Source organism: Rousettus aegyptiacus, unplaced genomic scaffold (assembly GCF_014176215.1).
Source record: "Rousettus aegyptiacus isolate mRouAeg1 unplaced genomic scaffold, mRouAeg1.p scaffold_m13_p_5, whole genome shotgun sequence".
In the NCBI taxonomy this organism is placed as follows: domain Eukaryota; kingdom Metazoa; phylum Chordata; class Mammalia; order Chiroptera; family Pteropodidae; genus Rousettus; species Rousettus aegyptiacus.
This window is the reverse complement of record NW_023416308.1, coordinates 76133441-76159733: the sequence shown is the minus strand read 5'-3', so window position 1 is coordinate 76159733 and position 26293 is coordinate 76133441. Positions and strand designations below refer to the sequence as shown.

Below are 26293 nucleotides of genomic sequence, written 5' to 3'. Positions count from 1 at the left end.
TCAAAACTGAAGAGTTCTAGAATATTAATGTAAAAAGGTAGCTGTTACAAAATATAAAGAGCAGTCTTTGCGATCAAGCAGATCTGCGCTCAAGTCTCTGACTATGACTGTGACTTTGGACAAGTCTCTAAACTTCTTTAATCTTCTCATCTGTAATATATGTATAAAAATATAAGTTATATAGAGTTGTTATGATGATTAAATACAATAAACACATGGATATGCTTTGGGCAAACAAAAAAGTGTTATATAAACAAGTTTATTATGCTGATGGGAAAAAGTTTAGAAACACTCTAGTCAAGGGGAAGAAGTTTAGAAACACTCTAGTCAAGCTTTATACTTCAGAGACCACCTCAAGGCCCAAAAAGTTCAAGTGAACTGTCCAATATACCAGTTATTTAGAACCAAACCATGATTAGACTCAAGGACTCTAAGCAACCAAGCTGAGACACTTGCCATTATCCCATAAACTACCTAACCTCTGATACTTCTCTTTCTCTTGATCCTTTTACCTCACTGGCTACTCCTGTGAACTTCCTAACCTCTCAATGTCAGAGTATCTAGGGCTCAATTGTTATATTTTTTTCCTCTGCTCCTTCTACACACATTTCTTAGGTGATCATGGCTTTACATATAATAATGACTCCCAACTTTATATTTCCAACCTGGACTTCTCGGAATTCCAGACTTGTATATCCACCTGCCTGACATTTCCTTTTTAGCTAATAGCCATCTTAAATGTAATGTCTAAACTAAACACCTGACCTTGCCTACAAACCTGCTCCTTCCAGTCTTTCCCATCTCCATATATGACAACTCCAACCTTACAGTTGTTCAGGGCAAAAATCTTCCACTGACCACTTTCTTACTCTCATAATCTTCACCTAATCTATCAGCAAATTCTGTCAGCTCTACTTTCAAAATATATCCTGATTCCAATAATTTCTAACCATCTCTACTGTTATCACACAGGTTCAAGCTTTCCCTAACTCTTGTAACAGCTTCCTATCTGATCCCCCTGCTTCTGCCCTTGTCATCTATCTAACCCATGTCCCTCTCTTCTCAGAAGCCAAAATGATCCTTTTAAATTCAAATCAGATCATGTCACTCCACTCTGTTCAAAACCCTGCAACACCTTCTCAACTCACTCAAAATAAAAATAAAAATAATTTTTTTTTTTAAATAAAAAAAACAAGGTCATTACCATGGCCGACCAGACCCATGTAATCTGGCTTCCTTTTTACCTATCTGATCTTACCACTTACCAATGTCCTCTTTGCTCATTACATTTCAGCCACACTGCTGTAAAATTAAATTTTAACATCAACACTCATGTTGTTTGGAAACCACTTTGAGGTGGCCAAAAGCACAGAACAAGAAACACATGCAAGACTCGAATCCCTTAATGTGAATAGGAAGGACATTCTTTCCCTTCTTGTTGTTCACTGACCACAACCCCACTTCAGGGATTTAGCACTTAGAGTTCTCTCCGCCTGAAGCATTCTTCTCTCAAATTATCAGTATAACTTGTTCCTTTATTTCATTAAGATCTGTAATCAAATTTCAACTCACCAAGAGGCCTAGGTTAACCAAACATATCTAAAATACCTCCTCCCCTTTCAATAATTCCCCTACCCCACACGTTGCTTAATCTTTCATGTCTCTGCCCACTAGAGTACAACTCAAAGTAGGGACTTTAAATTTTCGCTGCTGTATCCCCAGTGCAAAAATCAAATTGTAAATGCTCTATAATCAATATATGTAATCAATTCAGCTATTAATTGTTCTTTACTATTTTATGTCTTCAATGTGGTCTTCCCCTAAACAGACCGAATATCACTTGAAAACCTCCCTTTTCTGAATATCCTCTCTGAGGACTTTCAATTCAACTAGTGATAGAAATAACTGAAAAAGAGGAGAATAAGATTAAGTGCTTTTAAATTTTATTTAGTTTCAATTATACAGTAAATGGTTAGACATCTATATAGTTCATAAAATGATCCCCCATTTGCTCCCTCCCTACCCTGACCCAGCCAATGTATTGATGCTAATTGCATTCCTTATGTCATGCTTCCCATCCCTGTGACCACCTATCAGCTACTAATTTGTACTTCTTTAACCCTTCACCCCATCCTCCCAGCCCCCCAAACCCCCCTCCCCTTTGTCCATCACCAAATTTTCCACTATATTTGTGAGTCTGTTTTTGATTAGTTTGTTCCTTTTATTCCTTAAATTCCGCATATAAGTGAAATCACATAGTGTTTATCTTTCTCTGTCTGACTTAAAATACCTTCTAGGTTCATCACAGCACTATCTTTTTTCCATTCTCTTCCTTTTCATATGTAGGGGTCTTGTTTTTGATGAAGTGTTATTTTTCTTCCTCTGGGATCCTCTTATAATCAGCTATCAAATCAGTAAGTATTAATAAGCATTTCTATGTGTAGAGCACTGTCTTATTAAAGAAGTATATTACCTAGCTCAATAGTAAAACAGAGAGAGATAACTTAAAAATAGTAACATGATGGGCCATAAGCTCAGTAAAAGATGCTCCACATCACTAGCCACTGAGATAGATACCGCTCACTTCACATTCACTAGGCTGGCCAAAATCAAAAAGACAAGTGGTGGAGAGGATATGGAAAAACTGGAACCCTTACACACTGTTGGTGGGAATGTAAAATGGTGCAGCCATTTTGGAAAACAGTCTGGAGTTCCTCAAAAGATTAAACATAAAGTTACCAATTATCCAGCAATTCCACTTCTAAAATTCATTTCCTCTACCCAAGAGACGAAAACATACCCACCCACACAAAAATTTATGTAAGAATGTTTGTAGCAGCATTATTTTTAAAAAGCTAAAAAGTAGACACCTCCCAAATACCTATTAACTGATAAACAGATAAATAAATGTGGTCTGTCCATAGGATGGACTATAATAACAATGAAGTATTGATACATGCTACACCAAGAATGAAGCTTGTAAACATTATGCTAAATGAAAGAAGCCTGGTTACAAAAGGCTACATGTCGTATAACATTTATATGAAATATCCAGAATAGGTAAATCTAATGTAGAAAATAGATTAGTGGTTGCCTACAGCTGATGAAAATGGGTGACGTATAAGGTGACTGCTAAAAGATACTGGTTTCTCTCTGAGGTAACAACAATGGTTATAAGTCTGAGAATATACTAAAAGCCACTGAATTGCACACTCTAAATGGGTGAATTATATGACATATGGAGAACAGTTCAATAAAGCTGTTATTTAAAAACTTTAATAAGGTAATCTGGGGTTTATTTAGGTTCCACTTATCAATATTCTTACTATTCACAACCAATTTAACATTTACTGAATGGTAGATAACATACACTTTCTTTAATATAACACTCACCTTCTTTACTTAATATTCATGATCAAATAGTCTACTGCAGGAAAGAAAACTACACCTTATAGAAATCACATGATTTAAGATCTATAGTAAATTACCAGAGCCAGGAGTTGGTCCTCATTCACCATCCCCAAACCTAGTGCTCTTTCTTACTTTTCTTCCCCTATTTCTTAATACCTAGAACACTTAATCATAAGAGCTATGAATTAATAAGCCAAGCACTAAGAGATCATAACAATACAGATTTACAAGCACAGATTAAGAGAATGATCACCAAAACTGTATATCATAAAATCCAACACTCCTGTATTTATTACTTATCAGCAGTACTCTGCTACATGAAGAGGGAGCTAAATCTCATTCCCAAGGTCATCATATGGGGAAAAGAGAGAGAGAAAATAAGTGCACAGTATTCCCCAGCAAACTAATTAGAGCCATAAGCAATTCAGATTGGTTTGCAACTGACCTTAGCCACTCTTAAAACAAGACATCTCAGTAACACTGCTGAAAAGCACTTATTAAAAAGCTAGCTGTAACAAGGAAGCTTTTGGAATGATGGAACTGTTATGCATCCTGACTGTGAGGGTAGTTACACAAATCTATGCATGTGTTAAAATTCATAAAATTTTATAACACAAAAATGCAATTTTATTGTTGTTAACTTAAAAGTAAAAGTTTTACAAACCTATATATTAAAAATAACTTTTTGTGCATCAGAAGAAATTATCAGAGTTAAAAGGTAAGCCACATATAATATTTACAAATTATATATTGATAAGAAATTAATATCCACAATATATAAAGAACTGCTAAAACTCACCACCAGCAAAAAACCTGATTCAAAAATGAGGAAAGAACTTGAATAGACATTTCTCCAAAGAAAATATACAAATGGTCAATAAGCATATATCACTAATTATTAGGGAAGTGCACATCAAAACCACAATAAGAAAACAACTCACATCTATAAGGATGACTACTACCAAAAGACCAGAAAATAACAATTGTTGACAAGAATGTAGAGATACTGGATTCTTGTGAGAAAGTAAAATGGTACAGCCTCTATGGCATTTCCTCAAAAAAATAAACATATAAGCCCCATATGATCCAACAATTACACTTTTGGGTATATTCTCAGAATTGAAAGCAGGGTCTCAAAGAGATATTTGTACACTGGTGTTCAAAGTAACGCTGTTCACAACAACTAAATCATGGAAGCAACCCAAGTATCCATCAACAAATGGATATGCAAAATATGTATCTATACAATAGAATATTATTTGGCCTTAAAAAGGAAGGAAATCCTGACATGTGCTACAAAACTGAGATGACCCCTAAGGACATTATGCCAAGTGAAATAAGCCAGTCATAAAAGACAAATATTATATGATTCTACTTATGTAAGTACTTAGAGTAGTAAAAATCAGAAATACAGAGAATAGAATGGTGGTTGCCAGGGGTTGGCGGTAGGGGCAAGTTGTTCGACGAGTATGGAGTTTCAGTCTTGCAAGATGAAGGGTTCTGGAAATGGATGGTGGGAAGGATGCACAAGAATATGAATGTACTTAATGTCACTGAACTGTACACTTAAAAATAGTTAAGAGGTAAATTTCACGGTATGTTTTTAACCACAATGTATTTATTTACAAGTAAATGATAAGCTAGTTATACATGTTAATATGACTATATGACTTGAGGTAAAATGATAACAGCAGCTAAAGTTTACTGAGTGCTTACTATGAGCAAGCACATTATCTGACCCGACTCTGACCATAATCCTGACCATTATGACCTCTCTTTTACAAATGAGAGGTCAGACCTAGTCAAGCCACTTGTTCAAGATCACACAGCTAGCAACTGAGACTGAATTCAAATTCAGGCAGTCTGACTCCAAAGCCCAAACCCTTAACCACTATACTACAATATACAATACTATGTAAAATACTGCAGATAGAAGCTGCCAAAGATGACTACTTAGATCATTACTACTCAGTCCTAACAACCTAAGGTCTTAATTGAAGAGAACCATGTTAGAAGCAGACATCCTGTAGAAACAATATAATAGATTGTTATATTACCCTTGTAAAAAATGTACATACATACATATGTAAATTTAGCTGGCTCTACAGTCTCTTCCTTTGGAACCATGCCTCAAGCCGGTCCATGAAAGAAAGCAAAATAATGACAGTTCTAGATCACAGGTGGGTCACATACAAATATACTAAAACACCAGTCTTCAGCATCCCAATTTCAAGCACCCTCCAATACTGTCAGATTCAAATGCCACTAGGCCTCCTTTGTGGCACTTTGAACTTCTGAGTGGTTTTCATATTTTCTCTGGGCAAGGGCTCTGCCTCTAGCCCAAGGATCTGTAAAAAAAACACCACCCTCTGTGCCTCCACCCCACAATTTATGCCATGCCCAATACTAAGCAAATCTCCCTCGTTTCTATATAAGTTCTTTATTTTTCATACCTCAGTTTATGAAGTTTACTTACTACTGTTTATTTACTTAAAGAAAAAAGACAGTACAATATGCCAAACTAAAGTGCCAACAGGATGAATGGGGGTCTAAGGAGGAGCCTGAGTACGAAAGAGAGGGATGTGGAACCAATTTCCTTCATAATCACTCCCTACTATTCAAGGAAGGTTAGTGAAGGTTCCTCAGCACCTGAGTTCCTTGCTCTTCCGTAGCTTCTATCAAATAAATATAAATATATTGTTAGCTGTATTTATTAAACCCTTAGTCGCATTTCTTAATTCTCCATATTTCTTTGTAAAAATTCCCTAGTCTTTCCAGGAATTGTAATTGTTTCCCTAAAAGAAATCTCTGACTAAACAAAACAGGCTTATTTTAAACCAAACTTAATTGAGCATCTACTATGACTCTGAATTACATTTTTTCAAAGGTGGATTTTTATTTACTCCTCAAAAAGAATCCTTTGACTTAATTATTATTGGCTGCCACCCTTCATTTTTTAAACCAAGAATCATATAGTTAAAGTAACTTCCAAAGATCTAACAACTAAAAAGCAAAGGGGAAAAAAAGTAGGAGCCAGGATTTAAACTCAGACCTTCTCTCTTACCTCTCTGGACCTCAATTTCCTCATCTGCAAAATAGAAATATTACCCATCTTCAAGGGTCAACACAGAAATTATTACATGCAAAGCAGTCAGATCTGCCCCTCAATAAACATTAGTTCTTTTATTATCCTGCCTTTATGCTTAAATTGCCTGGTTTATTCTAAACAAATAGTAATTTTTAAGGTTGACACTTTAGTCTACAGCCATGCCACCCTGAACGTGCCTGATCTTGTCTGATCTCTCTGAAGCTAAGCAGGGTCGGGCCTGGTTAGTACTTGGATGGGAGACCACCTTGGAATACCAAGTGCTGTAGGCAAAATGAATGAATGAATGAATAATAAAGTTAACACTTTATTTTTTTTTTTTAGCTATCTTATAATTATTAGCTATCATAATGTGCTATGACCCTATTATGGGCGCACTTCTGGCTCACCTAGCAGTTGGGATGCTTGCAGCAGAACTCTTTTCACTTGGAGACTTGCATAAGGACTACTTCCTCTTCTCTATTCTCCCTTAGACAAACAGATGTATATGCAGGTGGAGATTTTTTTAAAGCCATAATTAACTTAATTAACATAGAGTGATAGAAATAGAAAAAGCCACAGTGTTCTAGCTAGGCATCAGGGTAAACAAGAATTCTCTGGCTGGAAAGATGAGGGGAGAAAATAGCATCTACTAGGGAGGAAAAGGAGTCACAGCCACATGGTGGGAACTAAGAAATGTCTAAAATAGATGGTCAGCACCATCCTCTAGGGCCCTCATCCCTATTCCCCAGGATGATTTGGGTGTCCCTGATTTATCAAACAAGAACTCACACCAGGCCATAGAACATGGCACAGATAGGCACTTATATCTGTTGAATATATAAATGAATAGATAAATGAAAAGAATCGGATTGAAAGGATTTCTTCATCTTTTCCACAGTGTGCTAGTACTACACGAGGAGGGTTCTTACCATCATCCATCATGTAATATAACTCCTTATAAATACCCACACACAAAAAACCATAGCACATCTTCAGGCCACCTCCCCAAGAGTTCTAGATAACCCATAACTGCTTCTGAAAAAAAGTGACAGCAAATTCCAAATAAAATATCTCTCCACTACTTTCAGAAGAAAGCCTATACGTTTTAATTAGCACGTAAGGCCCTTTTGCAAATTGGCTTTCTTTCCAGATCTCTAAGTACCTGCCAAATATGAAGCAATTGTCCCTTAAATATGCCCTACAGTCCTGCTTCAGCACCAGTAGTTGCCACAGTTCCCACAAGATTCATCACCACCAAAATTTGGTTTACCTAAGTTCCATCCACCTTTCATGGCACAATTCAAATCACCTTCCATTTTACAAAGCCGGTTGTAACTGTTCCAGAGCAGCGATCATTTCCTTTCCTGACTTAAGGTAGTCATGTCCATAGCACTCACCCTACAGTCAATGATGCTGTGTTGTTATTTCTGTACAGAGGACATACATCCACATACAGATTAATACAGGGTATGGTATGCTCCTCCATCAGTAAATTTCATAATACCCAGAACATATTTATGTTACTCTGTTGCCAGTAGCTAGAAAATTAGCCTATATCTAGTAAGTCCTGCTTGTTCATATGAAAATTAAACATTTTTTTCATTTTAAAATGAAAATGTCAACTAATATCTATTATATTTTTCAAAAGGCATTCTCAACTTACCAGTTTTCTCATCACCCACCTTCTAATAATTACATTTATTAATTCCTACATTTCTTTCTGAATCAAAGATAAAACTATATTGTATACATTGAGGTTTTAGAAATATATTTTATTATATCTTGATCCTTGGAAAACTGGTGACCTAGAATGCTCTAAGACAGTGGTAACTCTTCAGGCTAACATTATATGACAACATGGTACACCCACTTATCTTTTAAGACTCAAGCTAAGACACTTTTCTTGAATCCCTCTCCCTACTCCCAGATTAACTGACTTCTTTGGGATTCCACTTTCTCCCCAAATATATATCTAACACAGTCCTAGATATACACTAGATATATTTCTATCATCACAACCACCACACTTAATTACACTTCCTTATTTACATGTCTGTCTCCTTAATTTGCCCCTCTAGATCTGTGCTTTCCAATACAGAAGCCACTAGCCACTTGTAGCTACTTAAATTCAAATTTATATTAATTAAAACTAAGTAAAATTTAAAATTCAGTTCTTCAGTCTTACGAGCCACAATTCAATCAAGCACTCAAGAGCCACACGTGGCTGGTGACAACCATATTGGACAACAGTGATACAGAACATTTCTATCATTGCAGAAAGTTCTACTGGACGGTGCTGTGTCTAGATGGTGTATGTTCCTTGAAGCACACACAGTCTACCAGGCAGTCTGGCAGGAGCTATGCCTAATTCACTTTTTTATTGCAGTACCCAGTACTTAGTAAATCTCCAGTAATGTTTCTTAGAAATGACACTGGGTAACAGAGAGCTTACTCTACCTCTCTTATTATCACACACCACCAGGGCCTCTGTTCCATAAATTCAATGTCCCTTATAGGCTAGAATCAGCGTACAACCCATCATCATCCCAAACTGTGGAAAGAGGTAGGAACCACAATAGTTAGAGACAATTAGAAAGCCTTTGCTCAGTCCCTCCCACACTAAAGCTCCACTATTAAATGTGAGGCTTGATGAAGAAAAGGGCTTATTTATTTTTCAGGTTTGGCACTGTAACTAAACTACAGGTGATTCTCAAAGGAATTTTTTTCAAATACTGGCGCAATCTCACAACTTGGCAAAAATAATCTAGAAAAGAAGAAAACGTTTGAAATTTATGACACTTTTTGGGACTCCATGACTTAATATATCCCTGGTATGTTCTTTATAAAAATTATAGTCATTTGACACACATTTTCTGAGGACCATTTAAAGGCTAAGAGGCAAAGAAAGAAAAATAAATAAATTCTAGTAGCAGAGAGAAACTTAAATTGGAACAAAACAAATACAAAGTGGTAAGTGCTCTATGATAAGAGGAAGTACAAGGAACTATGCAGAGCACAAAAGAGAGGCTCAGAACTCAGCAGTGAAATGTGGTGCAGGGTGGGGAAACCACAAGGGAGGCTGCTCAGAAATGAGCCCGAGCTACGTTTTAAAGGGTAATTAAAAGGTTGGGTGATGAAGAAAGGGTGGGAGGGCGTCACAATAGCGAAGATGGCACTGATGAAGGTACAGGAATATAACCTGGACAGTAAACGTCAAGTAGTTCAGTCTGACTGGAACACATGAGAAAGACGTAAGATTTGAGACTAATGAGGTAAGCAGAGGCCAAGTCATGAAAAAACTTTGCAAGCTAGACTAAGGGGTTTAAATTTTATCCTCAAAGCTATGGGAAACCTCTGAAGGTTTTAAAGTAGAAAAGAGGAGGGCAATATATACTTAACAAAGCTCACAGAGAAGCAGTATGAAAGATGATTTGGGGGAGGTGAGAAAGGAGCAGGAGACCTGTCAGGAAGTTGCTGCAAAAAAATAAGAGACAGTATATTTTACCGCAAAAAAAAAAAAAAAGTGATGAGCCAGCGCCCATCTGATGCAAATAGCTTTAAACACAGCCCATTTTTAAATGGGTCTCTCTCCATTAGTCTATGCCTCTCAAAATTATAACACCATGATTTAATTACATAGCACAACTACAAAAGCAACTGTTAAAGTCAATTACATAAACTCTAAAAAATTACACTGCACTCTATTACTCAAAAGCCATTCTGGACTTCAAACTAAAACTGTACATTTTTCTCTTTTCTACTGCACACAATTTTGGAAAAACATTTCAGACAGCTAAACACATCTGTGCAGTGTACAATAAGATAAACAATTTAACAGGAGTTTAATGAATCACTTTCTATTCTTTATTAGAGAAAAAAATTAGAAAACCTAACAGCAACATCAGGTTGCAAATTGACATTTTTAAATTAGTTTTTTTAATATGAACATGCCAATTTTAAAGCCCATCTGGTTGCATGATACAGCTGTCCTGAATGAATACAGCATTTTCAGTTATTAGGCACTTGGCTAAAGCATTCAGAACTGCCATGTGCCATCAACAGTAAGAGCCACAAGTACAGTACTTAGGAAGTACCAATCTACTCAAGCCAGAATAAGATTTTTTGTCTATCCTAGAGAAGAAGAGACATATGGAAAGATGGAAGGAACAATCTCACAATTTTAAAAAAGTATCTTTCCATTTTACCTCTTATTCTCTTAAAGATAATAGACTCCAATACCTTTGATCCCATAGTTTCTTAGCTTAGAGAGTTTTACCCACCCTCTTGCCTCGTACTAATAACACCTGAAGAACGAAGGCTTTGGAATTAGACTAAAACTGGGTTCAATTCCAACGCTACCACTTATGAACTATACAAACTTAACACATTGCTTAACTTTCCTGAGACTACTTTTTCACATGTAAAATGATAATACCTCACCTTGCAGAGCTGTGGTAAGGATGAAAGAAAATGTACATAAAATATCTATAGAACATCTGGCTCATATAGGTATTCAATAAATGGGAACTATTTTTACATTCTTTTTATACCTTACTATAATTTGTATATAACAGTAATTATGCATCTACCTTGAAAGTTTTTGAGGTTTAAATGAATTAACATAGGCAAAGGGTTTAGAAAGGGTTTAGAATAATTGCCTGGCACACAGCAGGCAATTATTATGGTTAGTTGCTATTTCTGTTACTATTACATACCAATATCATAGCATGTTTCACACTGAATTACAATTTATTTGTGGTCTTCCTAATACTTAGCATAAAACCTTAATAAATATCTGTTGACCAGTTGAATAAATAATGGATGAATGGTTGAATAAATGAATTGAAGATATAGTTCTGTGACAAGGGGAATTATTTCTCTGAATGTATTACACAATCTTCCCACTGTGGCCATTCAATAAGAATGTATTGTTTTGTGAACTGATTACTTCTATCAAGCCTATGTGGTAAGTAGGAGTATTCCTGTATGCCTGTTTTACAGGTAAGAAACAGAATCCCAGAGAAATTAAAGATTAAGATCACTCAGCTACGACAGGAACTAGAATCTGCTTTGGTCTCTCAGAATCTAGTTCTAGATTTTTTTTTACTAAGGCTTGCTCTCTCTATATTTTAAACATTAACTATGGAATTGGTCAAGTTTTTCCAAATCTCTGTGGTTGCAAGAAGAGACCTCTCAGTCAGAAGATACTACCAATAAATGATGGAAAGGTGAAGAAGATACATGACCAATTAAGCAGAAAGTCAGCGTCTCTTTTTGGAGAGAAGAGCAAAGACCTGATTATATTTTGCCTGGGTATAGGGAAAGCAATTAAATCTGAAACTAACAAGAGGATAAAGCCCTAACTATGAATAAATGAGGACAGAGAACAACACTGAGAGAGTCAAACATAAAAGGCAGTATGAGGGTTATTGGCACTCATCCTCTCCTGCAGAAAGCAAGACTAGGTACAGTCTTTCTGGGGAGTATTTACTCTTTCATTTAACAAATACTTTCTGCAATGAACGAGATCAATTCAAAAGCATATAGCAAGAGCCCTAAAAATTTTACTTTTATTCCAATTACAGTATTCCTAAATTTTATCAGAAGCTATCAAAACATACAGACCAAATTTTACAATAAAAATGCTCATCATAGTGTTCCTTATAATATCCAAAAAAATGGAAAGTAACCTAAATGTCCAACAATAATGTTATTATTAAATAAATCATATTATGCAATGCAACAACATAGTCATTAAAACTGATGCTTAAAAATTTTCAATGACGTTGTAAAATGCTTAAGATCTAATGTTAAATTTAAAAAAAATGCCATAGAACTGCATCTATAGTATGATCTTTATATAAAATAAATAAGAAAAAAATGTTTAAATACTGAAAGTTTTAAAAGTGAACCTCTCCACAGTAGGATACAGAGAGGATATAGGGAGGACAGGATAATTGGAAGCTATTTGCCAAGTATTTGCCAAGTTTTCACATTTTCCATAATAGGCACTTTTCAAAAAGCCACAGGATGGATATTTACAGAAGAAAAACAAGGATATCAAATATCATCAGGATTGATCAAGATCTTTGGATTCTCTGCTAGTAAAAAAGATATAAAAGGCATATTATTTTTATACAAAAGGATTATGCTAATCCTAGTGAGAACTGACACAACTACAAGAGTGAAACACAAAGAGCGAGCAAAAAAGAGGAAATCCAATTAGATTCCCAGGAGGTCACTTTCATTCCAGAATGTCAGCAGCAAAATGAAGTTCAATGGGTAAAGTGAGGAATGAAACTTGATGGATGAAAATGATGGCAGAAATCCAGCTAAGACTTAGTGCTAAAATATGTGAGTTCCTTGAGAGTATGGAACCTGTGAGGTACCATACAGTGTGATAGAGCCCAGGAAGAAAAGTACACAAGAATGTGGCAAAATAGTCTAGAGCTGCAGTTCCCAATCTTTTTGGCACTGGGGACCAGTGCTCCTATGAGAATCTAATGCCTGATGATCTGAGGTAGAATTGAGGCAGTGATGCTAGAGCTGAGGAGTGGCTGCAAATACAGATGAAGCTTCACTAGCTAGCTGGCCCACCACTCACCTCCTGCTATGTGGCCCAGTTCCTAACAGGCCATGGACAAGTACCAGTGCATGGCCCAAGGGTTGGGGACCTCTGGTCTAGAGAGAGTCCAGAAGGCTTTGTGTAAGATGATTGATTTAAAGGACAAAGGTGTGAACCTAGAGAAAGAGAAGGGCATTCTAAGAAAAAGGGATAGCCCAAAGAATAGAAACAATTTAACATGTCTGGGGAAATGACATTCATTTCAGTGTTGCTAGAGTACAAAGTGCAAGGCAGGCAGTGGTGAAAGACATGGTGGCAGAAGTCATCAGAGGTCTGTCCCAGATGATCTGAATGCTCGAAGTACTATTAGCCAAGCAGTCATACATGAACCAATCAACAAGGGCACCAACCCAGAAGGAACTCAATTCAGCAGAAGAGACAGTCAGGTAGCATTATGGATCAGAAAAGTGAAAAGTGGTTAGCACAGAGAAGGAGCAACCAATCCAGCCTAGGGGCTCATAAAAGGCCTCTGAGAGAAGGTGTCAAAGTTAAGAAACAAAGAAAATGGGGGTAAGGGCAGCAACATCTAAGATGGTAGCACACTACTGATACCTGGCCTGACACAAATTCTGCAAATCAGGAAAACCAGTCCATGTAAGGATTCCAAAAAGGGAATAATTCTCATCACCAGAATGTGAGCTCCATAAACCTCCTTTGTCTTGTTCACTGCTATGTCTCCGATATTAAAAACAGTGAGCACAAAGAAGATACTCTACAGATAGTTAAGAAGAAAAAGAAAAAGAGCAGGGCTTGCTGTTATATTAAAAAGCAATGGGGAATTCAGTCACTAGAAGGTAGAAGCAATCCAAACATTCATCGACAGATGAATTAAAAAATGTATACATGTACAAAGGAATATAATTCGGCCTTAAAAAGGAAATTCTGACATATGGTAAACATGGATAAATTTGAAGACATTATGCTAAGTGAAATAAGTCAAAAAAAGGACAAATATTTTATGATTCCACTCACATAACTACTCTAGTCAAATTCACAGTGACAGAAAGTAGACTAGGTTGCTGAGGGCTGGAAGGATAAGGAAATGGGAAATTACTGTTTAATAAGTACATAGTTTCAGTTGCACAACATGAAAAAAGATGGATGGCAGGATGGTTTTGCAATAACATGAATGTATTTAATGTCACTGAACTGTACATTTTAAAATGGCTAAAATGGTAAATTTCCTATTTACATATATGTGCAACTTTTTGAAATTGCAAAACGCAAAGAAAAATAGTTACTTAAAAAGAAAGCAATGAGTAAAAGATATGGAAAAAAGAATAAAGAAGTAAGAGTATAACTGAAGACTAAAGCCAATTCTCAGAAGCCTGGAGCCAAAGACAAATAGCAATGTCTCCTTCATCCCTCCCTTCAACTGCCATTTCCATCCACATCCAATTTAGTAATTTTACATGCAGTTGAGTCCCTCTTAAAACAAATACTAAGTGTAGAACCCCAAAGAGGTCACAAACAAGCAAATCCTGAAAGATGTGTTACAAAGGCAATGTGCCACCAACTTTACCTTATTATTGTGGGTAACAGCAAAACAACCATCACGTATTTGAACACCTGATATGCATGGGGCACTATGGTTGGAGTCTCATAAACATTCTTTCTAATCATAACGGTAATCTTAAAAGGTAAATATTACAATTCATTTTTCATACTAACTCATCTACGATGATACAGATATAGAGAAGTTGAAATTTGAATCTAGGTATATCTGATTCTAAAACCCTTGAGGAATGATCAATTATTGTTTTAAAAGAACCCAACCAGGTATCTCTCTGTGCTACTACTGGGGCCTTAGCCTCTGACTTGTCTCCCCTCCAGCTTTGTTAGAAGTTATTAGCTGGGAGTACCTAGATTGGGTCATTACCAACTACCTTTCTAAGCAATTCCCAATGGCCATGGATGGGGATGCTCTGGGCACTGAGCCACTGAAAGAAGAGAGGTGGCTCACCTCAGGTATTTCAGACCCCAAATTGACCAAACGGGACAAAGACACTTAAAACAATTTTAACAATGTTTCCTCCAGGAAGGCATTGCCTAAGGTATTATAACTGCTTAACAATGCTTCACTGATTAATGGTCTTCACTCCTTTTCCTTCCCTAAACTAGACCTAGAAATCATTACCAACTTATCTCCTTCTGGCCCATTTTCCCTCAGCCTCTCCCACTCCCATCTGTACCACTCCCAGCACCACCAAATTCACCATTCCTTTACCTACCTTTGAGTAACATCTACGATCCAATAAACTAACTGCTAACATATGTACAGTTCGCAGACACTTCCAAACACAGTAAATCATTTATTCCTTACAACAACTCTGAAAGATAGGTATCAATATCTCCATTTGACCAAGCTGGCTCAGTTTAGTCTAAGTAAATAAGTAGTGGAAAACATCCATCAGAAAAAGAGGTCACCTTTCTTACTGCTTTTGTTTTTGTGAACCAAGATTCTTTTTCAATAGCCTCCAGTAGCATTCATGGCATGTCTCATTGGTCAGGCTTTGGGCACATAACTATTCCAAAAACCATTCATTGGGAAGGGGCATGGAATTATCATGACTAACTAACAAACTAATTCCTTGGGGTGGAATGGAAGTTGGCAAACACAAAACCATCACCAAGCCCGTCACCTCTAGGATCCTGACATGAAACAAAGAAAGAAGCAGACTGCCTCCAGACCCCATTTCCTTCATGTCATAGGGACCTCAAGATTCAAGGGGTCAGAACTGCTGGCATGGGTAACAGAGAACAGACATTCCATGGAGTCTAGAGTCTGTGGAGAACACTCTTGAGGATGATCTAGAGACCTTAGTTTTAGTAAAACTACTATAGTAATACTAGTTCTGAACTTAAAGCCTGCTATGTATGCTTTGCTATGGGACTGCCCCTCCCCAACCCTCGGTTTCCCATTCAGTAATTTAAAGAGCCACCTAGATCACTGTTTTCAAAATGGTTTTCAGAGAACTAAGTTTATGAAAAGGCACCCAGGACCAGAAGTAAACAGATGGTGGATAGAAAGGAGTACTGTTGTAAGCGTAACTTCAACCAGAAGAGCTCCCATTTGATCTCTCTGTATGGAACTTTATATAACATTTGGTAGAAAAACAGTTCTAAGCCTTTAAAAAACAATTTTTTTAACCCAGTAAAAAAAGATAATATCCCTTCCAGATTAACATTCTATTTTTCAATGAAAAAGATATCAGCTGAACAATCTCTCATTAATCACTTTACCATATTTTACTAATTATGAATGACCTTCATGTTGATAAATCCAGTGGATGCTGTCTTTATTTTTATTTGATTTCAAATATAAATGTAGCTTTGATCAAAGAAAACTTGAAAGAAGTACTATGTATCTATTAAAATAGCCTAAATAAAACACAGTAGTAATACTAAATGCTGGCAAGGATACCAAGAAACTGGATTTCTCATACAATGCTGGAGCAATGTAAAATGTATAGCCACCTGGAAAAGCGTTTTGCAGTTTCTTATAAAACTAAACATGCATTTACTGTGCAACCCAGAAATTGCTCTCTTGGGCATTTATCCCAGAGAAACAAAAGTACACAAATGCTCATAGCAGCTTTATCTGTAATAGTGAAAACCTAGAAACTCAAATGTCCTTCCTTCAACAGGTAAATGGTTTAACAAATACTGATGTATCTATCCACAGGATGGAATTCTATTCAAGAAAAAAAAAGAGAATAATGATACATGCAACAATCTGAATGACTCTCAAGGGAATTATGCTTAGTGAAGTCAATTTCAAAAGGTTATATACTATCTGACCCTATTTATATATATCATTCTCAAAATGACAAAACTATACAGATGGAGAACAGATCAGTGGTTTCCAGTGGACAATGACCAGAGTAGGTTGGGGGAGAGAGGGAAGTGTGTGTATAAATATGAAGGGTACCGTACAAAGGAGTTCCTTTGTGGTGATGGAGCCACTCTGTATCATGAGTGGTGCCAGTTACACGAATTCATACATGGAATAAAATACACAGAATTATACACATGAATAAATGCATGTAAAAAATACTGATAAGAGAATAAATGAATAAATAAGATCAATAAGTCTAGTTAACATACTGTATCAATGTCAATTACCTGGTTTTGATATTCTTCTACATTATATAAGATATTACCACTGGGTCAAGTTTGAAGAAGAATATACAGGACTCTTAAGTCTATTTTTGCAACTTCCTATGAGTCTACAATTTCAAAATAAAAAAGGTTTTGTTTTTTTTTTTTTAAGCAATACAATTCAGCAAACATTATCTATGTCAGGTAAGCTGTTTTGTAATGAAATGTTATTCATCAAAAAAATTATATAGTACAATGTTGTATAAACCCATTTTTTCTTTAACTTTGATATCCCTAGCTTATCCACTTTAAAAATTAAGATACTTTTTCCAGAGACTATTAACTATTTTCTCTATATAGTAATTATCACAACCTTAATTTATTAACATACTTATAAAGTACATGACTTATACATGCCAAAGCACATTTTTACACCATTAACAAATATATCAGGAACTCAGAAATGTATCAGCAGCTATCCTTTTTCCAGCAAGAACAGCCTAAAAGGTATAGAAATAATGTGAGTTGGGGGAAAAAAAGTCATTTAGAAAAATTTAAAAAATGAAAGAAGAGCAAGTATGTTTAAACAGACAGTAGAACAGAAGGAAAAGTAGCTTAAGAGTACAACCATCCCAGAAAATGGAACTAAACCAGACCACATAGGAGGGCCTTGGCAAAAGGAGTAACTAGAGAAATGAGGAGTCCCTGAGTTCCCAGGAAGGGGGAAGAGGTTGAAATCTATCCTGCAAGTAGTTTCTGAATGCCTGTAATTTGTGTGGATGGTCTGGGCTCTTACACAAAGTCTGAGTTCCAGCCAAATAGGCCTACAGGTTTCCCCCTTTCTCTGAAAATACAGTGTTCCTATAAAAACTTTCATAAGCCGAAATGGTGTAAAGCAAAGAAGCAATTACCATTAACTTACACAGAAAAATTTCTGAACATTTCCAGACTCAAAATTCAACACATGCACAACGTCTTTATTTCACTCATCACTTAGAAATGCTTAACTATGTCCAGTTTTATGCCATGCGTAAAACCCTTATGAGCAATCTTAGGCTTTTCTGATACCTTAGCACACATCTTGCTAACCAATACACAGAATAAATCGAGATAAAGCCCAGATGCTCACAGACACAGTTCAAAGCTACGGTGGCCTGATGCTTAGTGCAGTTTCCAGGAAAGGAACTTGGTGATGCCACTCTCGCCACTCAGGGTGTATGCTGCCTCTGTAACAGCTTGCTGCAAAGCAAACACTGAATGCTACTTTCACTTTTCATCTTTTTTCATAAAGGCGAAAATCCTGCTTAGATTTTTTTTGGTTAGCCAAACAGGTACTAATACATAATACAGGTCTTTGTAAAAGTGAAGGGGAGTAATGAAAACTTTTGAAAAGCAGGGATACCTATAGCTGCTGGACGTCCAACAGACCTGCTACTCTGCTGGGAAGTCTCTTCTGGTTACCCAGGCTGAAACTGGTCTCCCCCTCTTCTGAGCTCTTAAAATCACAGAAGTGTAGATTAAGTCCCACCTCTGGGAATTTACCTTACACTACTTTAAACTGTAGCTATCTACGGTTTTAATCCATCTGCCCTATCGATAGGACCTTACAAAAAGGCACTATATTAAAATAGAATAAAACATGCAAACAAAGAACAATTGGTTCAAGTTTCCCACCAATATGGCTATGTCCATGCTGTTCCCTATGCCTAAACAATAAACTCAGTTAAATATTAAACTGCTTTCCCTGAGAAACCGTCTTGTTTTCTCCTTTTAAAAGTCATCCTTCTCTCTCTCCTTGGTTTCTAGGAAATTCAGAGATAAATTTGTAGTTCACCTATAGCAAGTGGGGAGACATGTATTATTTTATTTTCATTAGTAATGAATAATTTTCTTTCTTATTTTTTATTGTTACTGTTGTCAGCTACCCTAAAACTTCTGTGGAATGAATACCCCAAAGACCACACAAACTTAGCAAACCCTACTATACCTCTAAGAAATGTACTAAAATTATGGCATAGAAGACTGGAAATTGTATAGCCATTCACTTTTTAAAAATCCATAAACCAAGGTGTTCATCAGGACTCCTTCCATCACTAAAATGACTTTTATGTCTGTATCATTTAACTAAGGGGTAAAAAAGGGACACTTCACTCACTTTAAACACCTAGAGGACTCCAGGAAACCTTCACAGAGGCAGTACTGACCAAACTTAGTCCTGAAGGGAACAGGTCAGGTAGCAAACCACCCAGCTACAACAGTAGAACCAAGGTTTCTGGATTCCCTGTCAAGAGCTCTTTCCATGACTAAGTCCTAGTGGTAGGAGAGGAAAAATGAGTACTGGGGCATTAATAGAGGTGACTACCACAGAAGCTCATTTAGACCAGCTGTCAAATTGCACTTAAATACATATAAAGGCCTTGTCCACACAAGCAGCAGGACCACAAAGACCCTGCCAACCCTACAGAAAGTTCAGCTAGATACGGTCATGATCCAAACACAAAACTAAACAATCTGTCATTTCCTAGCACTTTAGCTTCTTTACATACTACCATGCTGCCTCTTTCTGCTATATGTATAGTTTGAAAGCTCAAAGAAGAAAAGTACCAACACACCAAGATAATTTGAACCTAGATATCCTAAAACAAAATAAGTTTAAAAAAATCCTATAATACTGACATTTCCACACATGCAGTTTCTGCTCAATGAGACAGCATGATGCACTCAAAAGAAGGCAGGGTTTGGGGTCTCCATCAGTCACCACCACTTACTAATTGTGTAACCTTGGGCAAGTCACTCTTCTGACCCTCAGTTTCATCACCTGTAAATGGCAAACATAAGTATGACACCTTTTATCATGCAGCTATTATAAAAAAAAAAAAAACATAAAGCAAGGGAACACACTTGATCAAATCGTAATGCATACTATAAACATTAGTTATTATGTTCTCTAACCCTTTGCAGAAAGATGTTTCAAAATAAATTATATGACTTCCACTGTTATAAAGAACAAAATCCTCACTGCTCCAAAATAGGAACTACATTTCCTTTTAGACTTGAAGAAGATCAAAACTATTTCCAGGGAAGGCTTATAAAAACAATACCACATTAAACATTGGTGATTTGTTTTAAGAGCTGGTATGCAATTAAGAGGATTCCACTGTTTCACCAGGCTCTTGTGGCATCCAATTAAGTAATAATGTGAGAGAGGAGCTCAATTATGGAGGAAAGCTTCCCCAAGCCAGTGACAGGTGTGCAGGGCTCAAGCTGAGATCAAAATAGTTGACTACAGCATTAATCCCCCCTTTCCTTTCTCCCAAAGACACTTAAGTTTGCATGCAATTAGCTGAAAAGTAAACCAGACCAAATGACTCCCATATTTCAAGCTTTATTACCCTTTATTGTGTTAATATCCACCAACTGAGTTTTAAAGGATTAACACCAAAACAGATGGTTTAAACCTACAATAAGAGAGCTTCAGTGATCAGAAATGATAATAATCAAGTTGAATTTACACTCATCACTGAGATGTTACCATGTATCCCTAAACTGTGCCTATAGTAAATTGAAATTATTCCTTTTTCATTTTCATATACTTTGTAAATAACCTTACTAAAACCATCTCTCAGGGGATGCATGTTTTTCCTAATTTGCCTACCTTTCCTCCGTATAGCATAACTCTTTTGTCCTTGATTTAATCAATAAAATTTCAAGTCAGACAGCCAACATTATTTTGCAGGTGACAATGGTTTTAGCAACACCTGTTTAAAAGCCTTTCAATAAAGCACATCCCCGAAATCCAAATGGAAAAATAATTTTTCCACAAGTTTGATTACTCTAAAGTCAAAGTGTGACCTTTCAAAGAGGTGAACCCTTACAAATTAAACTGTTTATGTAAACTCTAAACATGTAACAGGGGTGATGATGATGCCACAAAAGCACTCATTTGTTAAAATAGCCTTTTTCAAAGCAAGGTTACTCTTGACTGTCAAAGAAAAGAGCTCCCGAAAGGTCGGCTCTCCAAATGCACTGTTGGGAAGCAATTCCTGAGAAATGTGTACACACTCACACAGGATGAGTCATTATGACAAGAAAAACACAGGAACTGGATTCAAGTACCAGTACGTCATATACTCCATTCATTCACGCAATAATTGAGTAGCCGCTCTCTACCAGGTACATACTGAGTGCTGACCATGAGCAACACTGATGGTTATAGGGAAGACATATTATTAATACAATAAAGTATTACAGGTTCTATGAAAGACATCAACACAAGAGAAGCATGAAGAGAAAACAGTCAATTCTACCTAGAAAAGAGAGCAAGAGCTTTATAGAGGAAGTGGTGTTGGTACTAAATTTTTTAAAATAAAATAAGGCTATGTTTGCCAAGTTGAGAAGAAGGGCCATTTGAGCAGAAGAAACAACGCAAGTAAAGGTTTGGCAGTATAATAGCATATGGTAAACCCCGGAGACTGCAAGTGGTTTGGCAGGCTTAGGCTGAGACGAGAGGGTCACCAGAGGTGACCCTGGAAGCAGAAGGAAGAATGGAGGCTACTGTCTGGGCAAGAGATGCTGAGAGTCTGAGCTAAGGCAACAGATGTGGGGATGGAGAGAAAGGCATTGATCTGACAAACGTTAAGGTGATATCTACACAGCTCAGAGACTGCTGGAGAATGAGAAGATAAGAAAATCCCAAATCTCTTGCTTGGGTGACTCAGAGAATGTTGGTAGCATTCACTGAGATAAGAAACCCAAGAGAAGAAGGTTTGGAGAAGATAATGAGTTCAGTTTTGAGTTAACCATGTAACTTTAATAAACCAATCACCTAATACCTCAAAATGTTTCCTGATTAGCAAAATGATTATAATACCACCTATCTCAAAGGTTGTGGTGAGTATTATATGAAAGAATGGATAGGGGGAGGTCTATATTATTATTACCCTCTCCGTATGACTCTATGGAAAAGACTGCTACTAGTATCCACTTTCCCTTTTTTCCTTTTGGTACAGACACTCCCCTACCCTCACTTCCTACACCATGGGCCAAGATTTAAACTGAGGCACATGCAACCCATCTAGAAACTACGTTTTTTTCAGTGTTACTTACAACTAGGTACATCATGTTTCTAAGTACATATAACGAATAAGATGTGATGTAAACACCTTCCAACTTTTTTAAGGCAACTATGTGCCCTCTATATTGTCTCTTCTTCCTTTCCATGGACTAGAAGGTGGATGTGTTAATAAGCTGTCTCTGAGTATGCAAATGAAGACACCATCCTGGGAAGGCGACAAGATAAAAGGAATCTGGATCCTTGAATTTCATGGAGCAGAACCTCTATGCATGCGAGATAAACATAACAGTTTAGAGGTAGGTCTGTTAGAGCCACTGAATTAGTCTCTCTGTTTCAGCAGCTACCCTGTACTTTCTATTCCCCAAACTTATAAAATCTGCAAGGAAACTTTAAGACAAATTTCAGGGCTCTAAAAATCTACTAGATATTGGTAGTACCTTTAAGATTGGAGAGGTGAACATTCACGAGTACACGTGCACTCACAGATACAAAGTGAGAAAAGACTTGGACAGATGTGTGCCAAGTGACAGAGCAGGACCAGGTCTGTAGCCAACTAATCAAGATCAAAAAATTCTAATTTTTTATTTCATACAATTTCTGCATTAAAACAACTAACTCTTAAAAGATCCAGTAATATGTAAATTACTACCTGACACTCAAGTCTACAGTCTCGACTAATGGAATCAGCTATGACATTCCTAGGTGAGGGGTAATTTACATGAACATAACAACCGTGTCAGACTAAAATAAGAAGAGGGGCTTAGAAATTCTCAAACATTCTGAACCATAATAATATACAAAAATTATGCAGGGTAATGTACCTGGAAGACTAAATAGTTAGGCTATGACTATATATGAAGTTATATTGCATAGAAGCTAAATGTAGCAAAACTGGCTTCCTCTAAAGGACCTGGAAGAAGGCTATCAATGGAACTAGCTCCTTGATCTGTTTGATACTATTAGGATGCTCCTACCAAAAACCTCCCTATCTAATTTATTTGCAGGATAGATGAGCCAAAACACTTTAGCTGTGGCTTTGGCCATGTGACATCACCTTTAGGTCAATATCGGGCTTCAAAATTGACTAAAAAAATAGATTTCAAAGGAAAAAAAAGTGTGCTGTGGCAAAAACAGAGAAACCTGGGTTTCTGGTCTCAAGTTCAACATTTTAAAACTGTATGACCTTGAATAAATCAATTAATTTCCCTGGGCTTCCAGGCCCTTATCTGTAATATAGGACAGGGTGAGAGTAAAACAGATAATGACCTCTTCCAACTCTAAGTTCCAAAGTTTGTAAATCTTCTAATTATATACTACTGAGTTAGCCTATTATTTTAATATCAATATTTCAATGTAAAAAAGACAAGTCACAATATAAGATCACTTCAATTTATGTAAAATAGATACTTTAAGCAAAAAAAGAAAAACAAAAACTAATTTGCCACTGTTGTATCTTCTTCACAGAAAAAAAGAAAAATCTGACAAGGCAATCAAAAAGAGTCCAATATAATTAAGTCCACCCACACATCTGAAAAATTGCTTCTTCAAGTACTACAAATGTATAATGCAATCCCTCTCTCACATGAAGGCTGTTATAGATAATTCCCATATACTGGCTCAACTATATTAAATAGCACTATAATTAGTATTACTATAATTCTCAAACAATCAAATAGTGACCAAGAATGAAGCAATCAGGAAAAATCACAGGATATAAAACCAGCAATTTTAGCATCATCACTCTTTAATAACTCACGGTATATATTCTTTCAATCATGCATTCCCTCAGCACCTTTACAGAAAACATGCTCTGTGCCAGGTAAGAGGAAAACAAAGACATGCCACACACCCACACAGAGTTATCTACTCTCAAGGAGGTCTCACAGTCTATCTACCAGGGAATTTTGCTCCTGGGATTTGAAAAAGGCACACAGATTTTTTTTTTAAGGTTGCCTCTTACCTTTAATCTACATAGAATAATCTATTTTCCACATCTAACAGAATTACTATGTATTAATAACAGACATGTAGCTCTAACAATAGCTATGGTATAATAAAAGGGAAAAAATATGGGAGTTGGAGTCAAACAGCCTGGGATTTATAGTCCAGATTCTGCCACTCAACAAATGTATAACCCTGTATAATTAGTTCACTTCACTTTTCTTAACGTACAAAATGTAAACAGCATAACATCTTCTTCACAGTTTTAAGACTCAAATAAGGTATATAATATATTTTATTCTACATATACTGTATATTCCTACAAGCTGTTTCTGAGAAAATGTAGTGTAAAGGTTAAGTATGTGGGCTTTTAAGTCAGACTACGTAGGTACTAAACACAACTGCATCTCTTCATTAGGTCCAAGACTGAGTAAATTACTTCCTTTCACTGAGTCTCAGTTTTCTCTTCTATAAAATGGGGATAATGAGGATTAAAACATATATTGCCCTTGGCACGATCCCTGACATTCAACAGTGTTAGTTAGCATCATTATTAGATCTGTGCTGAATACAGTGGTGAAAAAATACATGGTCCTGCTCCAAAAAGCTACCAGTTTAGTGCAAGATACAGATCAGTAAAAAGAAAAATTTTAAATAACATAAAATACAAAGAAAGAATTATGCAACTATCAGTTGACATTATTACATATGAAGTTAATGTAATAAAGTAACTGAGACTGATTCTAAGCGGGGCCTGTGGAAATCATCTATCTAATCACTGCAACACCTTGATGCTAGCAGATAAAGGGGGTAGAAAAAACCTAAATGTGTTCTTATAATCAGATAAAATGGAGATTTTGAAACAGTCACGTACAACTATTCTACCCCAATACTCAATGCAGAAGGCAATGATCCAGACTACATAATGCAGTCAATTGAAGTAAAGAAAAACCAACAACCCCCTGAAATAAAAATGAATAAAACTGGTGTAATACCAAAATTCAGAGCCAGAAGGCTTTCTTCACATGAAAAAAATCTTTAACCAATACACTGCAGCATTCATACACATCAATAATTAAACACATTCAAAATTGTGTTGATGTTCCACTTAGGAAAAATACCATCTGCATTACTGAAACCAATTTTCAGAGAAGAGATAACCAGAATACGACTGCATAAAATTAAGCTTTCTATCTGTGAAAGCAGATCCCCTACTTGCCAGCCACCTGCACCTCTTTAAATGAAAATATGCCTATGTGCTCACCGGAGAGCTACCAATAGATTCATGTACAATAAGCACAAGATTCACTTGGAATTTTCCCCTAAAAATGGACACACTTAGCTGTCAGGTGGCATGGGGAGCTAGGAATGAAACAAAATCTATTTTAACTTCTGAATATATTCCTAGAAGACTTATTATAACCAGGGTTTCAACTTGAGTGTCCGCATGAGAAAAGCCACCACTGTTAATTCCATCCTTTTCAACCAATTCGCATACAGCCCAGTGTTCCAAGTTTTTCTAATCAAGGAGCCTCACTCTCCCTTGCTCTATGGATCTAGACTACACTGAGATCCACACCTCATATCTAAGCTCTTCCCTAAGTCCTTGGCCTGCCTCACAGTTGTACTTCCACCCTCACCCCATCTCACCTCCACCATTCAATTATATTCACTTACTACTTTCTCTACACACATCCTCATTTTGGCCTCTTCTCTTCGGCTGTCCCCAAGAGCTAACATAAAACTCATCAAAATAATTCCTATATATAGTTCAAGGGAAGTTTAAAAATTTTCTCTTAAAATGGCAGTGAATTCTCACTAAGTTCCACCTAATAATTATCTCGCCTAGTATTTTTCAATGTAAAATGCATGTTCACATCCATTACCTCATTTGATCCTCACAACAGACGAGAAGGTCAGCAATTATTATTCCTATCTCAAGTCTCAGCCAGAGAAAGTCAATGGTCCCAAGGAACTCAGCCAGTATGTAGGAAAGCTGGAACTTCAAGTTTGTATGATCACAAATCCAATGCCCTTTCCACATATGCACTCA

At 36.5% G+C, this 26293-nt stretch overlaps 1 protein-coding gene and 1 pseudogene across 7 annotated transcripts in view; one reads left to right on the top strand and one right to left on the bottom strand.

Moving 5' to 3' along the window:
• The window catches only part of FAM168A (family with sequence similarity 168 member A), a 156957-nt gene that overhangs the window by 111477 nt on the left and 19187 nt on the right, over positions 1-26293 (bottom strand). Inside the window, exon 2 of one of the 7 annotated variants that reach the window (XM_036221201.1) lies at positions 19902-20043. The exons of 5 other annotated variants lie outside the window; for them this stretch is intronic. The gene's annotated coding sequence lies outside the window, so the exon portion shown is untranslated. The remainder of the gene's footprint in view (positions 1-19901; positions 20044-26293) is intronic. One more of the 7 variants, XM_036221202.1, reaches the window with a different exon arrangement.
• Positions 6669-6789, top strand: LOC118603417 (annotated as a pseudogene).